General features: G+C 46.0%; 1 long non-coding RNA gene across 1 annotated transcript; it reads right to left on the reverse strand.

The window, feature by feature from the left end:
• Window positions 1-11190: 11190 nt before the first annotated feature.
• On the reverse strand, window positions 11191-14781 carry LOC102478236 (uncharacterized). Its single transcript, XR_336033.2, has 3 exons — window positions 14675-14781; window positions 12820-12900; window positions 11191-11314 (listed from the first exon to the last, which is right to left on the reverse strand). It is a non-coding gene; the product is annotated as an uncharacterized LOC102478236 (long non-coding RNA).
• Between the last annotated feature and the right edge of the window lie 125 nt (window positions 14782-14906).

Genomic DNA, 14906 nt, shown 5'->3' on the forward strand with positions numbered 1-14906 from the left:
CGGCGCCGTGGTGCGGCCCGGCCCCTCCGCCGTCCGCGGCCTCCGCGGCGCCCAGCGCGGGGCTCTCCATCTTCCCTGCGAGCGCTCGCTGGTCCAGAGCCGCCGGAGCGCCTCGGTATCGCGAGACGTGGGGGGCGGGGAAGAGACGCTCGGCCTGGCATCAAATCTCGCGAGGTTTGGGTGCTGCGAGCCGTCGGGGAGCGAGCCTGGTGTCTGGTTCTCGTGGCCGCCTTGGCACCTGCGGCGAGCTCGGGATTGTCGCTGATCTTACGACAGCTCTCGCCGGGGCCTTTCGCTGCTGGAGAGGATCTCACCGGTAGGGAAACTGAGGCCCAGGACCCAGAATTTTGTTTTTTTGAGAGGTTTTTGCTATAGGGCTCGTAACGTTCGCCAGACAGAGACAGAGAGACAGAAAGCGAGAAATCACCCCCCCAGGGGGGATGGCCACACCGCAATCGCTTCTCCTCCATTCTCCTCTCGGGATCTTGGGCACGGACGCACACGCGCCCGGCGTGAGTGTAAGCCCCGGGTCCGGGGCTAGAACTGCGGTCGACTACGTGGGAGTCCAGCGACATAGCCATTACTCTAACTGCTGGTCCCCCAGAAATTTTTTGTTGTTGTTTTTTAAAGAATTATTTTACTTAACTTTATTCATTTATTTATTGTAATTTGACCAGAGAGGGATAGAAAGAAAGTGAGAAAGCAAGCCCCCAGGCCCGGGACTCAAATTGTGGTCGGCCCTATGGGAGTCCAGCAGCCTTAACCACCACGCCACCTGCTGGTCTTCCTAGAAGTGGTGTTTTGACACGGTGGGGGGCGGGAAGGGGGGATAAGAGGTGGGAGATGCGAACCAAACCCCCTCGAGAACGAGGCATCATAGAGAAGACTGAGCCGAAGGCCAATCCGGACAGCAAAACTTCACAGCGAAAAGAAGCTGAAAGTCCTGTCCCCCACATGTAGGAGCTTCTAGATCACACACGCTCTCTAGTGCACACAGGGGCCTGTAGTTAACCTGTGTGTCGTGAGCATGCAGGGGACACCGAGTCAGAGAGGGCTTGGATGCCAATAACAGACCGTGCTCAAACGGGTTCAGCTGGAGAGCGGTCCCCAAGCCCACCCCTAAGTCCTGAAGATCCGACCCGGCCTCGTGACGATTGTGCACTGTGCACGTGACGCTCCCTCAAAAGGTGCTCCCCAAGGCACTGAGTGCTGGCCCCTGTGGGGTGTCCCCTCTGCTGTGGACTGTGCTCTCACCACCCCTGAGCGAACTCTGCTTCCTCTCAGACCCAGACCTGTGTGCTTGGATGCCTTCCTGTGGGGGTGCCCGAGAGGCCCTCACCCTCACAGTTTACTCCAGATTTCGCTACTACTAGGTGGCAGGACCTGGCTTCCAGCTCCGCTGACCCCTGCTCATGCCATTTGCTGAGTTCCAAGTACCAGCCCACAGCTTGGGCTCTCTCCTGAACTCCAAACCTGCATACCTGGTTGCCTGTTGGACAATAGGCATGTCTAACAGGGTTCTCCAGCATGACTGTCAAGCCCCAAATTTTATCTTCCCACGCCGGGCCTGCTCCTCCCAGTCTTTGGGAGTCACCATCTTGTGCTTGGTCCTCACAGTAATGTCCTTGCTGGTCCCTTCTCTTGCCCATCCAATGTTTCCTGCCCAGCAATCCCGGGGATCCTCCTGTAACAAGTCAGACGAGACAAGCCAGTGCTCCGATCCTTGATCCTCCCGGCGTCTCCCCGCTTGGTAGAAGCCACCGTCCCTACTTTGACAAGCAACAGGCACATCAGTCTGGCTCCCCTAACCTCCCCTACTTCGACTTCATCTATTGTATCCCTCACCTCCCCAGCCCCTTAATTCTTGCTCAGGTTACACTTGGCCACTTGGGATGGTTTCTCCAGTTAATAATCCTCATGGCTTAGACTCCCAGTTCCTTCTCCGCTTCTCTTATCTAAAATTCCTTCTCTGGCTAATTAGTCTAAAACTTTCCTTCTCTATGCATCCTTCATGTCCTTTTCTGCTTTGTTTTCTCTTCCCCTCCTTTACAACCTATCAGAGGGAGTGTATAGTTACTTTTTATCGTATTTAGAAGGCAAGCCCTAGGAAGCCAGAGGTTTTGTCTATTTTGTTCACAGGTGAATCCCCAGTACCCGAAATAGAGTCTGGGCCCTTCTAGGGATGTAAAAAGTGTTGAGGGCTGGCCTTGTGCCCTAGTGGTTAAGGGAGCTGGAACCTACATGGTCAGCCATGGGTTGAATACTGGCCCCAGTGGCTTGAAAAAAATACTGGGTGAGTATTTTTACCAGAATTAAGAAATGGAGGAGCAGGGACTGTGGAGTGACCGTGCTCCACCAGGGGTTACTTTCTCCCTCCCTCTCTCCTCCCAGCACTCTCTGGCAAGCAGGTGTGCCCTCTTCAATTTAAATTTAAAAAAATTTGATGAAATAATGAAGCTTTTAATAGCATAAACTATTTCAGTCCCATTTATTCAAATGTTTATTGAGAGTTTATTGTGACCTACACATTTTGGGCACTGGAATACAGTGATAAACACAGCATACAGGGAAGATCTAGTAGAGTTCATGAGTTTTTTTATTTTTGGCAGGGAGAGTGTAATAAACAAGTTAACAGATAGGAATACATGCTAAAGAGAAGATATAAGAGGAATGCCTGTTGGATAAATGACAGAGAAGAACATTGTTCAGAGTGGCCAGAGAAAGCCTCTGAAGAAATGACGGTTCTCCATTGAAGACCGGGTTGTTGGAACGGGGATGGCTATGGAAAGAGCTGGGGCAGATGTCTACGCAGTGAAGGCAGCAGGTGCAGGGGCCCAGGCAGGAGTGAGTTTGGTGTGTTGGAGGAACAGGGAAAAAAGACAATCTGGGGGACCAGCAGTTAGCATATTGGCTATGTCGCTGGACTCCCATGTAGTTGACCGCAGTTCGAGTCCCAGACCTGGTGGCTTAAAACTCACGCCGGGCACGTGTGCATGCGTGCCTAAGATCCTGAGAGGAGAATGGAGGAGAAGGGATTGCGGTGTGGCCATCCCCTCTGGGGGGGTGATTTCTCACTTTCTGTCTCTCTGTATCTCTGTGTCTGTTTGGCGAGCACACACGCCCCATAGCAAAAAACTCTCAAAAAAAAAAAAAAAAAGACAATCTGGCTGGAGCCAGTGAACAAATATGGTGGTGCAGGATCAGAAGAGGCCAAAGAGAGACTGATTATTCTTGCCTGAAGTCACACGGCTCGTCAGTGTACTTTACTACTGATGGCGAAGTACTTAGATATTTATACTGCAAATACTGAGTTCTGACTCTGTGTCGGGCCTTCGTTACAGTCAATGACTGTGTCCGCACAGTGTCGACAGAGCACCTCTGACATGTGTGGTAACATTTAATCCTCAAGGCAGTTCTCTTATGAGAGATTATTTTCATATCTGACAAGAAACAGTGTGTTCTTCATTTGTTCTTCAGTGAGCGCCGTCAGGGTTCGTCCCTGTGCCACAGAGGCGGAGGTGTCTGAACGCTCTTACTGTCACCAGCGCTCCGCTTTGTCTTTGGGTAAACACATCGGAGAACACCCAGGCTTGGACTCCACGCTGGGACTGGCAGTGCTGGCGATGCCTTGTGTTTGTTGGGATGGCTTTGTGTTACTTCCCTATGGAAAATGAGAACCGTTCCCAAAGCTCTCTCCTGCGTACTGTTGTCATGGAGATGAACAATCCCAGGGAAATGGCTTCCCTGCGAGACAGGAACTGGCCGCAGTGCAGCAAGCACGGACTCTGCGTGCACGCATGCAAACCCTTGCTTAGCACTCAGTGAGAGAGAGCCCCTGCTCTCGGGTAGAGTAACCTCTAAGTCCAGCACGCCTGTGTACTGGTAGACATGGAGGCATCTGCTGGGTTCATGCGAACTGCTGTGACAGAGGTGACGACCATGGCCAGCGCGGCTGGGGTGGACCGAAGAATTCAGTGTGGAGTCATGACGGCATCTGGGTTACCTCTGCAAAGGGGTTCTACTTCTCAGCTCTAGCGACACATTCCAGCTGTGAGAGGTGGCCACTGGTGACTTTTTGCTCACAGGATGTGAAGAAGTATTGTTTGAATCAGAACCTGGGGTTGATTGGGGACCAGCCGAGGGCATAAAGGTTACATCATTGGGCTCCCATGTAGTCAATAGCAGTTCCAGTCCCAGATCCAGTGGCTTAAAACTCATGCCCATACGTTGGTGCCCAAGATCCCAGAAGGAGAATGGAGAAGGGATTGTGGCATGGCCATTCTCCCTTGGGGGGTGGTGATTTCTCGATTTCTGTCTCTCTGTCTCCCTCTGTTTCTTCTGGAGAGTGCATGTGCCCTATAACAAAATTTTCTCTCTAAAAAAAAAGAACCTGGGCGTGGTGGCGCCTGCCCTTTGGCAAAAAAAAGAACCTGGGATTGATCTAGAACAGTAGGGATTCTCTTGAGCAAAACTGAACAGCCACACCCACTGGGGTAGATAGGCACATTTTTGCTGCAAACCTTGTCCACTTCCCTAGCTGGGCAATTATGTAGGGTCTTCTGGGCTGTGGTGAAGCAGCATCTTCAGGGGATGCCAGCTTTTAATTCAGAGGCTTTCCAGGGGCAGGTGGAGGGCATAATATTCATGTAGTTGCAACTAATGATAGCTCATTTATTTTCACCGTGGAGGTATTTTGTTGTGTGAGTATACCATAATCTATTTATGTGTCCCCCGATTGATCCACATGTGAGATGTTTTCAGTGTTTGTTATTGCGACGAGGGACACGATTAACATTCTCATACTTTTGCGTCTTAGTGCTCTTGGGCAGGAGTTTTCCGTTTTCCTATGTTGTACACCTGAGAGTTCAGCGGCTCAGTTGTAGGGTATGTAACTGCAACCATGCCTCACTTAACGACCTGCCTGTTTGACAACTGCTCAGATTTAAGACCAGCTCTCCAGCGCTGGAAATCCCCTTTTGCAGTCTTCGTCTCCTTGTGTCACTGGGTTAGTGTTTGGTACACGAAGCGTCTGCAGTCATGCAGGACTGCGTACTTGGTTTATAAGTTTGTACTTTATTGTCCCCCCGTAGTAGTATTTAGAATAAATAGAAGTCACTACTCTGGGTTTATAGCATGTGCTGTGTGTCTCGTTGCTTTCTGGCACTGATCTAATGCATGGCTTTTCTATGGGCACGATTATACTATTCTAGTGTGGCATGTTATAGCATGTTATCTATTGAAAAGTACACACCCCCAGGCCAGCCAGGTAGCATGGTGGTTAAGACAGCTGGATCCTACATGGCTGACTGTGTGGTTGAGTCCTGGACGAGCAGTTTGAAAAACATGCCAGGTGCATGTGTGCGTGTGCTGTGGCACAATCCTGAAAAGAGAACGGAGGAGAAGGGAGTGTGGCACGGCCATCTCCCCGAGGTGTGGCACGGCCATCTCCCCGAGGTGTGGCATGGCCATCTCCCCGAGGTGTGGCATGGCCATCTCCCCAAGGGGGTGCCTGCTCTCTCTCTTTCTCTGGCGATCATACACACTTTTCTGGCAATTAAAAAGAGCGCAAGCGAGCACTTCTAGAATCCCAGACCGTTCACTGGTGCCCAGTCCTACTTAGCCAAAAGAGATCATTATGCTGAACTCTATCACTATGAATTACTTTTGCCTGGTGAACTTGGCATAACTGAGTTACTTAATTTCCCAAAATGTGGGCTTTTCTAGATTTCTTATTGTCGTTCATTTAATTCATTGCGATAAGACAAGTACTCTGTAAGACTTAAGTCTTTTGAAATCTATTAGGCATTGTTTTATGGCCCAGCATATGGTCTTTCTTGGGGAACCGTCCATTTGCATTTGAAACAAATGTGTATTTTGCAGTTGTTTGGTGCAGTGTTACATAAAAACCAATCACGGGCAGGGTGGTAGATAGTGTATTCAGATCCTCTATATCCTTATTTTTGTTTAGGTCTAGAAATTACTGAGGTGGGGCTGGCAGGTGGCATGGTGGTTAGGGGCGCTGGACTCCAACTTGGCTGATCACAGTTTGAGTCCCCCTGGCAGCTTACTTTCTCACTTTCTCTCTCCCCCTCTCTGGGCAAATTAAAATAGATAAATAAATAAAGTTAAATAAAAATAATTCTTTTTTAAAAAAATAATTATTTGTTTAATTTTATTTATTCATTCTTTTTTTTAAAATTTTTTATTTGATCAGAGTAAGACAGAGAGAAAGTGAGAAAGCAAGCCACCAGGTCTGGGATTCAAACCATGGTTGGCCATGTGGGAGTGTCCAACGCCTTAACCACCACGCCACCTGCTGGTCCCTAAAAATAATTTCTGGGTTTGTTAAAATTTCCAACTGTGATTGTTTGTCTGCTACACATTTTTGGTTTTGTTACTTTTTGCTTCATGTATTTTATTTCTAGTTATATAATACAAAAGTCTTATTTCCAGTTAGACTGACACTTTTATCAGTGTGAAATACCTTTCTTTTCCCTAGAAATATTTATTATCTGAAGTCTACTTTGATATTAATTTAGCCGTCCCGGCTTTCTTCTGTTCATAGCTGCGTGATGTGTAAATTGTCCTCCTTTCTTTCTGTGTTCTTTTACCTCCATAAGCTTATATTTAAAACCTGTCTCTTGTAAATAGCATGTAGTTAGGTTTTTAAAATCCACTCTGGTGATCTCTTTCTTTTATTCCGAGTGCTTAGTCCATTTCCATTTCATTTAATTACTGTTTGGGTGTTCCTTTACAGCACTGTGCTGTTTTCTGTCTGCTCCATCTGTTCCTGCTGCTTTATTCCTTGTTTCTTGTCTTCTTTAGGATTAAGCAATTATTATTTTTTTTGAGAGGTTTTTGCTATAGGGCGTGTGCGCTCGCCAGACAGACAGAGAGAGACAGAGAGACAGAAAGCAGGAAATCACCCCCTAGGGGGGTGGCCACGCTGCAATCCCTTCTCCTCCATTCTCCTCTCGGGATCTTGGACACGCATGCACACGTGCCCGGCATGAGTTTAAGTCACCGGGTCCGGGACTCGAACCGCAGTCGACTATGTGGGAGTCCAGCGACATAGCCATTATGCTAACTGCTGGTCCCAAGCAATTATTTTTTATTCCAGTTTTTAGCCTTTATTTGCTTTTTGATTATTATTTAATTATTTAGGCGCTTGATTGTTATTTTACTATTCTTTCATTGCTTACTCTAGAGAGTGTAATGTGTACCCTGACTCATCTCTCGCTGGCCTAAGCTAGCCCTTTTCTCACTTCTCAAACAGCGCTAGAACCTGGCACTAGTGGGGCTCTGGGGCCAGACGGTGGTGGACAGCAATAAAGCCTGACTCTGGAGGCAACCCCGCGCGGAGCTTCCTGCTTCGTCTGCCCACCTCCCGAGTGCTTGCTCAGGCTCCCAGGCTGGCTGGGTGCTGGGTGCGGGGTGGACTGTGGCATCGGCACCAGGCCCTTGGGGAGGGCGGTCCCTCTGCCTTTCTCCATCACTCATGGAAGAAATAAATATATGAACTTTAAAAACGTTTGATGCAACACTTCCTGTTTTCTGTGCTGTTGTCATACATGTAATTTCAGTACACGTTTTCATTTCCTTCATTCTTTGCCAGAGAGCACGTGTGCTCAGCAGAGAGAGTGAGGAAGCAATGGGCTGTGGTCATGCTGCTATCCCTCCTGCATTGCTCCTACGGGGCACGCACACACAAGTCCCTGGTATGCCTTTCTCATTTTCTTAAAAAATTATTCTATTCTATTTTATATATTTATTTTTAATTTGACCAGAGAGGGACAGAGAAAGTAAGAAAGCAAGCTGCCAGGTCCAGGACTTGAACTGCAGTCGGCCATGTGGGAGTCCAGCGCCCTCAACCACCCTGCCACCTGCCAGACCCTCTTTTTTAAAAAAAAAAAAAAAAAAAAGAAAGAAAAACAAAGAATAATTTATTGGGCTGGCAAGTGGCATGGTGGTTAAAGACTCTGGATTCCCACATGGCTGACCATAGTTTGAGTCCAAGACCTGACGGCTTGCTTTCTCCTTTTTCTTTTCTCTCTCTCTTGCCCCCTCTCTCTGGTCAAATTAAAAAATAATACTAACAAATGGAATTAAATAAATTAATAAAGGGGCCAGCAGGTGGTGTGGTCGTTAAGGGCACTGCATTCCCACGTGGCCAACCATGGCTTGAGTCCCAGACCTGGTGCCTTGCCTTCTCCCTCTCCCTTTCTCTCTCTCTCTGTCTCTCTCTGGTCAAATTAAAAAAATAATAATAACAAATGGCATTAAATAAATAAATAAAAATTAAAAATAATTATTTATTTAATTTTGTTATTTCAGCCATATGGGAGTGTCCAGCACCTTAACCACCACGCCACCTGCTGGTCTCCATTTATTATTATTATTTTTTTTAAATTCAATCAGAGAGAGAGAAAGGGAAAGTGAGAAAGCAAGCCACCAAGTCTGGAACTTGAACTACAGTCAGCCATGTGGGAGTCCAGCGCCTTTAACCACCACGCCACCTGACAAACCCCGGTTATATTTTGTAACTGACAATAAAAAACTTAAGAGATAGGGCCAGTAGGTGGCATAGTGGTTAAGGTTTTCAAGCCGCTGAGGCTGGAATTTGAACTGTGATTGGCCTGTGGACTTGGGTTCCCTTAACCGCTAGGCCCCAAGACCAGCCTCATCTTTGGGTATACTGTAAAATTCATATTATAGTACGTCTGTGCTCCATGCTGGTCCTGACGCTAACTGGTATGAACACAATGACATAAAAGCTAGCTGATATGCTAACAGTAGAGCTAGGATTGACGCCTGGATTAGGGCTACGATAGTTTATTCCTTCTATCATATAATTAAATTTCATCCTTTAAGATCAGAAAGTGCTTTTGTGGCTTTTTTTCACATTCAGTTCTCTATCAAGCATTCACCTAATGTCTTAAACATCAATTGATAACCCTTAATGAATCAATATACTCATTAGGTTTTGCAAGTTATGTTTTATTAGCTGGCGTAATTCTGTACAGTAGAGCGTTCCCTCATAAAGTGGGCTATTTTGTTACCTGGAAATGTATTTCCTACTGTAAAGATGGTTTAAATGCTTGGGTCTTTTAATTATTAATTTTTTTGAGAGATTTTTGCTATAGGGCACTCACCAGAAAAAGAGAGACAGACAGAAAGTGAGAAATCACCCCCCTAGGGGGATGGCCACGCTGCAATCCCTTCTCCTCCATTCTCCTCTTGGGATCTTGGGCATGCACACACATGCGCCTGGTGTGAGTTTAAGCCACCGGGTCCGGGACTAGGACTGCAGTCGACTACATGGGAGTCCAGCGACATAGCCATTACGCTAACTGCTGGTCCCACCGATGTTTTTAAGAATTTGACCAGAGTCCTATTTTCCGGCTGGAACCATGGAGGGCGTTCAAGAGATGAAAAAGGAGGTTCCTGTTGTGGCAGAAACCAAGAAAAAGGCTCCTGCGGTGTCAGAAACCCTTGGTGGGGGGGGGAGTGAAGGAGTTTGCGGAGCTGAAAATTAAGCGCCTAATAAAAAGTTTGCTCAAAAGAAAAAGCAAGGAAAAAGCCCATCTATGAAAAAGCTAGGCACTATCAGAAGGAATATAGACAGATGTACAGAACTGAGATTTGCACGGCCAGGATGGCAAGAAAAGCTGGCGACTTCTATGCACCTGCAGAGCCCAAATTGGCATTTGTCATCAGAATCGGAGGCATCAACGAAGTGAGCCCAAAGGTTCGAAAGGTGTCGCAGCTTCCTGGTCTTCACCAGATCTGCAATGGCACCTCTAAGCTCAACAAGGCCGCAGTTACCAAGCTGAGAAGTGTGGAGTCGTATATTGCATGGGGTACCCGAACCTGAAGTCAGCAAATGAACTGACCTACAAGCGTGGTTATGGCAGAATCAGTAAGAAGCGAATTGCTCTGACATAACTCTGATCGCCTGATCTCTTGGTAAATTTGGCATCGTCTGCATGGAGGATCTGATTCATGAAATCTATACTGTTGGAAAGCGCTTCAAAGAAGCAAATAACTTCCTGCGGCCCTTCAAGTTATTTTCTCGGTGAGGAGGAATGAAGAAAAAGACCACCCATTTTGTAGAAGGTGGAGAGGCTGGCAACAGGGAAGACCAGATCAACAGACTTACTAGAAGGTTGAACTAAGGTATCCACTATGATTATTTTTGTAATCTGGTCAGTAAATAAACTGGCTGTTTTCAGACTGAAAAAGATAAAAAATTGACCAGGGAGAGAGAGAGAGAGAGAGAGAGAGAGAGAGAGATAGAGAACGTGAGAGAGGAAGCCACCAGGTCCAGGACTCAAACTGCGGTTGGTCATGTGGGAGTCCTTACATATATATATATATTTTTTTTTTTAAGAGAATTATTTAATTCTATTTGTCATTATTATTATTTTAATTTGACCAGAGAGAGACAGAGAAAGAGAGAAAGAGAAAGTGAGAAAGCAAGCCGCCAGGTCCAGGATTTGAAGTGTGGTTGGCCATGTGGGAATCCAGCACCCTTAAGCACCACCCCACTTGCTGGCCCCCATATATATTTTTTTTTAAGAGACATTTTTGCTGTAGAGAACATGTGCTTGTCAGAGAGAAAGAGAGAGATAGAAAGTGAGAAATCACTCGAGGGGGAATGGCCAAGTCTTAATGGCTTCTCCTCCATTCTCCTCTCAGGGTTTTAGGCATGCACACATATGTTCCCTGTGAGTTTTAAGCTACCAGGTCCAGGACTCAAACCGTGATTGACTACGTGGGAATCCAGCGACGTAACCATTACGGTATCTGCTGGTCCCTTAATGTCATATTTTAAAAAATACTATGGGGCCAGCTGGTGGCATGGTGATTAAGGTGGCTGGGTGCCAGGTGGTTGACTATGTGCTTTAAGTCCCGGACCTGGAGACCTGCAAAACATATCAGACATGTGTGCATGTGCCCCAGATCCTGAGAGGACAACAGAAGAGAAGGAACTGAAGTGCAGCCATTGTCCCCTCCACCCCGAGGGGAGGGATGTTTTCTTTTCCAATCTCTCTCTCCCTCTCTCCCCTTCTCTATCTCTTTGATGAGTGCATGCACCCAATTGCAAAATTAAATAAATAAATAAATAAATGCCCATCTTTTAAAAAATTACAATAACCCCAAATTATCTAAGAACAATCTGTAGTGTTTCTTTGGCTCCTGCATACAAAATTGTCTATTAGCTGTCAGTCCTGCTCAAGGGTCTCTGGGGATGCTACCGTTTGCTTTTCCAACTTGATGGGGTTCTGGCCCAAGGTCCTCTTGTTGATATTCCCTGTGGAAATGCAGTAATCTGTTATTGTATTGTTTTATCATAAGTTGTTTCAAGGTAGTCATTCTTCACAGGTAAGCATTCCAATGGATTGTTAGCTACACCATACCATTTAGCTATAAGCATCTCTGTTCAAATCTGTTCTCTCTTTGGAATGATCTCCTTGAGACGTGGTCCCCAGTGTGGTATTACTTAAGAGTATAATTATTTTTATGATTCTTGACAGCTATTTCCAAGCTTCCCTCTGGAAATATTATATTTGTTTATAATGTGCTCCCAATGTACAAATATACTTGTTTTATAATCCTGTTAGCATTGAGTTTTCTGTGTATAATTCATTTTTGCTAATTTAACCTGTGCTATGGGACTTTTATTTTGCATTTCTCTAAATATAAGTAATACTACACTTTTTAAAAAATAATTATTGAATTGAATTTATTATTATTTTAAAAAATAATTTGACCAGAAAGAGACAAATAGAGACAAAGAGGGAAAGATAGAAAGCAACCCGCCAGGTCTGGGATTCAAACTATGGTTGGCCATGTGAGAGTCCAGTGCCCTAACCACAATGCCATTTGCCACTCATAATACTATGCTTGTGAAAAAGTACTTGTTTAGGGGTTGGCGGGTGGCAGTGGTTAAGGGCACTGGACTCCCACATGGCTGACAATGGTTCCAGTCTCGGACCTGTGAGTTTGCTTTCTCACTTTCTCTCTTTCTCTCTCTCTCTTGGTCTATCCCTCTCTGGTCAAATGAAAATAAATAAATGAAGTTAAATAAAATAATTATTTTTTAAATTTACTTTTCTTTGAGAGGTTTTTGCTATAGGACACATGTGCTCACTGGAAAGACAGAGAGAGACAGAGAGACAGTGAGAAATCACCCCACAGGGGGGATGGTCACGCCGCAATCCCTTCTCCTCTTGGGATCTTGGGCATGCACGCACACGCGCCTGGCATGAGTTTAAGCCACCAGGTCCGAGACCCAACTGCAGTTGACTACACGGGAGTCCAGCAACATAGCCATTATGCTAACTGCTGGTCCCTCCTCTTCTTTTAATAATTACAATGATGTATTTTACATTCAAACCTGAGGCTAATGAAGACACTCATTCTGAATAAGCTGATTACAAACCTGGTTAGGTGAAAGGAAAATAATTTTCATGGAAAAAAAAAAAAACAACTGCTGTCTAATGATTTACAAAGTAAAAAAAACATACAACCCAACTAAATTGTACATTATTCCTCGTGCCCATACACGAAGGTGTTTTTATCGCCAGCTTTTCATTTTCACAACACAAACCTCACGGTAGCCCGAAACTGCTGCACCTTGGAACCTGGGAGACAGGCCTCCTGGGATAGGGAGTGACCCCACTGGCTACTAAGCTGCTCCTCAGTGACTTTTAGTTTCATTCATTAACATTCAGGAACCTGGCAGGACCGGCAGGTTTTAACCAAGCGACTTTCCATGAAATACTCTTCCCCAGGCTTTGGAGTCTTCTCACGTACCTTAGCACCCCACGACTGTCTCTGGGTACCCCTGACGGAGAGCACCGTTGTTCCCGCAGTGGTCCAGCTGGCTCCCAAATCCTGAAGTACAAAGTTACTTCTCTTTATTTTTTTAAAACGACTATTTCATTGAACTTTATATGTATGTATGTATTTAAATTTGACTAGAGAGGGAGAGAGAGAGAGAGAGAGAGAGAGAGAGAGAGAAAGCAAGTCACCAGGTCCAAGATTTGAATCACGGTTGGCCATGTGGGAGTCCAGCTGCCCTAACTATCACACCACCTGCTGGCCCCTATTTTTAGGATTTTCTTTCTTTTAAAAAAAAAAATTTTATTGGGACCAGCAGGTGGCATGGTGGTTAAGGTGCTGGACACTCCCACATGGCCAACCACGGTTCGAGTCCTGGATCTGGTGGCTTGCTTTCTCACTTCCTCTTTATCTCATTCTCACCCTCTGTCTCTCTCTGGTCAAACTTAAAAAAATAAATAAACAAGTGAATAAAATAAAACAAGTGATTATAAAAAAATTATTTAACTTTATTTATTTGTTTAGTAAAACAAGTGATTAAAAAAAAATTATTTAACTTTATTTATTTGTTTATTTATTTTAATTTGATTAGAGAGGGACAGAGTGAGAGAGAGAGGGAAAGTGAGAAAGAAAACTGCCAGGTCCCAGACTTGAACCGCAATTGACCATGTGGGAATCCAGCACCTTTAACCACCATACCATCTGCTGGCCTCTTTTTTCTTTTAAAGAAAGATTTTTGCAATAGAGCACCTGAGCTCCCCCAAGAGACAGGAAGCCAGAAGTCACCCCGGGGAGTGTGGCCACAGCACAGTCCCTTCTCTGCTCTCCTGATTTTGGACATGAACGCACACATGCCCAGTGAATTTCAAGCCACCAGGTTTGTGACTGGAACCATAGTCGGCCACATGTTGAGTCCAGCGCTTTAACCACTACGCTACCTGCTGGCGCCAGTTCTTTTTTTTTTTTTTTTTAAAGAATCACTTATTATTTAATTAAATTAAATTATTCTTCTTCTTCTATTTGGCCAGAGAGAGCCAGAGAGAGAGAGAGAGGGAGCATGTGCAAGCCGCCAGGTCCAGGACTCAAACTGGCACGGGAGTCTAGTACCTTAAATCACCATGCTACCTGCTACCCCAGTTTTTTTATGACTATTTATTTAACTTTACTTATTATTATTATTATCATTATTAAGCCCATTTGCTATAGGGCACCAGAGAGAGACAGTGAGAGAGTGACAGAAAGTGAGAAAGGAACCACCAGGTCTGAGGCTCAAACTGGATTGTGTGGGAGTCCAGCGCTTTAATCACCATACCACCTGCTGGCCCCCCCAAGTTTTTCTTTTTTAAGAGACATCATGACAGAACGAATTGAAGTCCTGCTTTCTCATCTCAAAACCCCAACCCTGGCTTTCTCCCCACCCATTCCCACATCATCATGCGGCCGGTGCCCAGCTAGCCCATTCTGCATATTCACACACACTTATTTCCATAACGGCGCGCACTGTTCTCTTTTTAAATTTAGTAAGTGATTTTACTAAGTCTGTGTTGGCATGCTGTCTGCTATTCCAATAACTTACGTTGTGAGGAGCTCTCAGTCCATGCACACAGAACTCGTTCATTTGGTGTATTTCATCCTAGAACATTTATTTTACTCATCTGCTTTTTATTGGACATTTTCGCCACGAAGCGGGCTTCCTATCTTCTCGTGCACACCTGTAGGAGTTTCTGTATTTTTCTAGATGTGAAATTACTGGGTCATAAAATGCACATCTCACATTCCACCCTTCGAAGTGTCCTGAGTAAGTGGTCGTTGTGATTTACACTTTCACCTGCCATCTCAGGTTCCCTCCCTCCGTGGCAGCGACCGGACAGAACGTTTTCCCTCCAAGGAGCTCTCAGCGGTCTGCCGTGTGAGCGGGTCGTCCCGCGAGTCTAGACCGACACCTGCAAGGCAAGCGCAGAGCGAGCCCTCAGTTCGGCGAGGCAGATTTCCGAGCGCGCCCGCGGCGCGCACACCCCCTCGGGGCCCGGCCGGCCCGGCGCCCCCTGCCCCTGCGCGGT

Source organism: Tupaia chinensis, unplaced genomic scaffold (assembly GCF_000334495.1).
Source record: "Tupaia chinensis unplaced genomic scaffold, TupChi_1.0 Scaffold000612_1, whole genome shotgun sequence".
In the NCBI taxonomy this organism is placed as follows: Eukaryota; Metazoa; Chordata; class Mammalia; order Scandentia; family Tupaiidae; genus Tupaia; species Tupaia belangeri.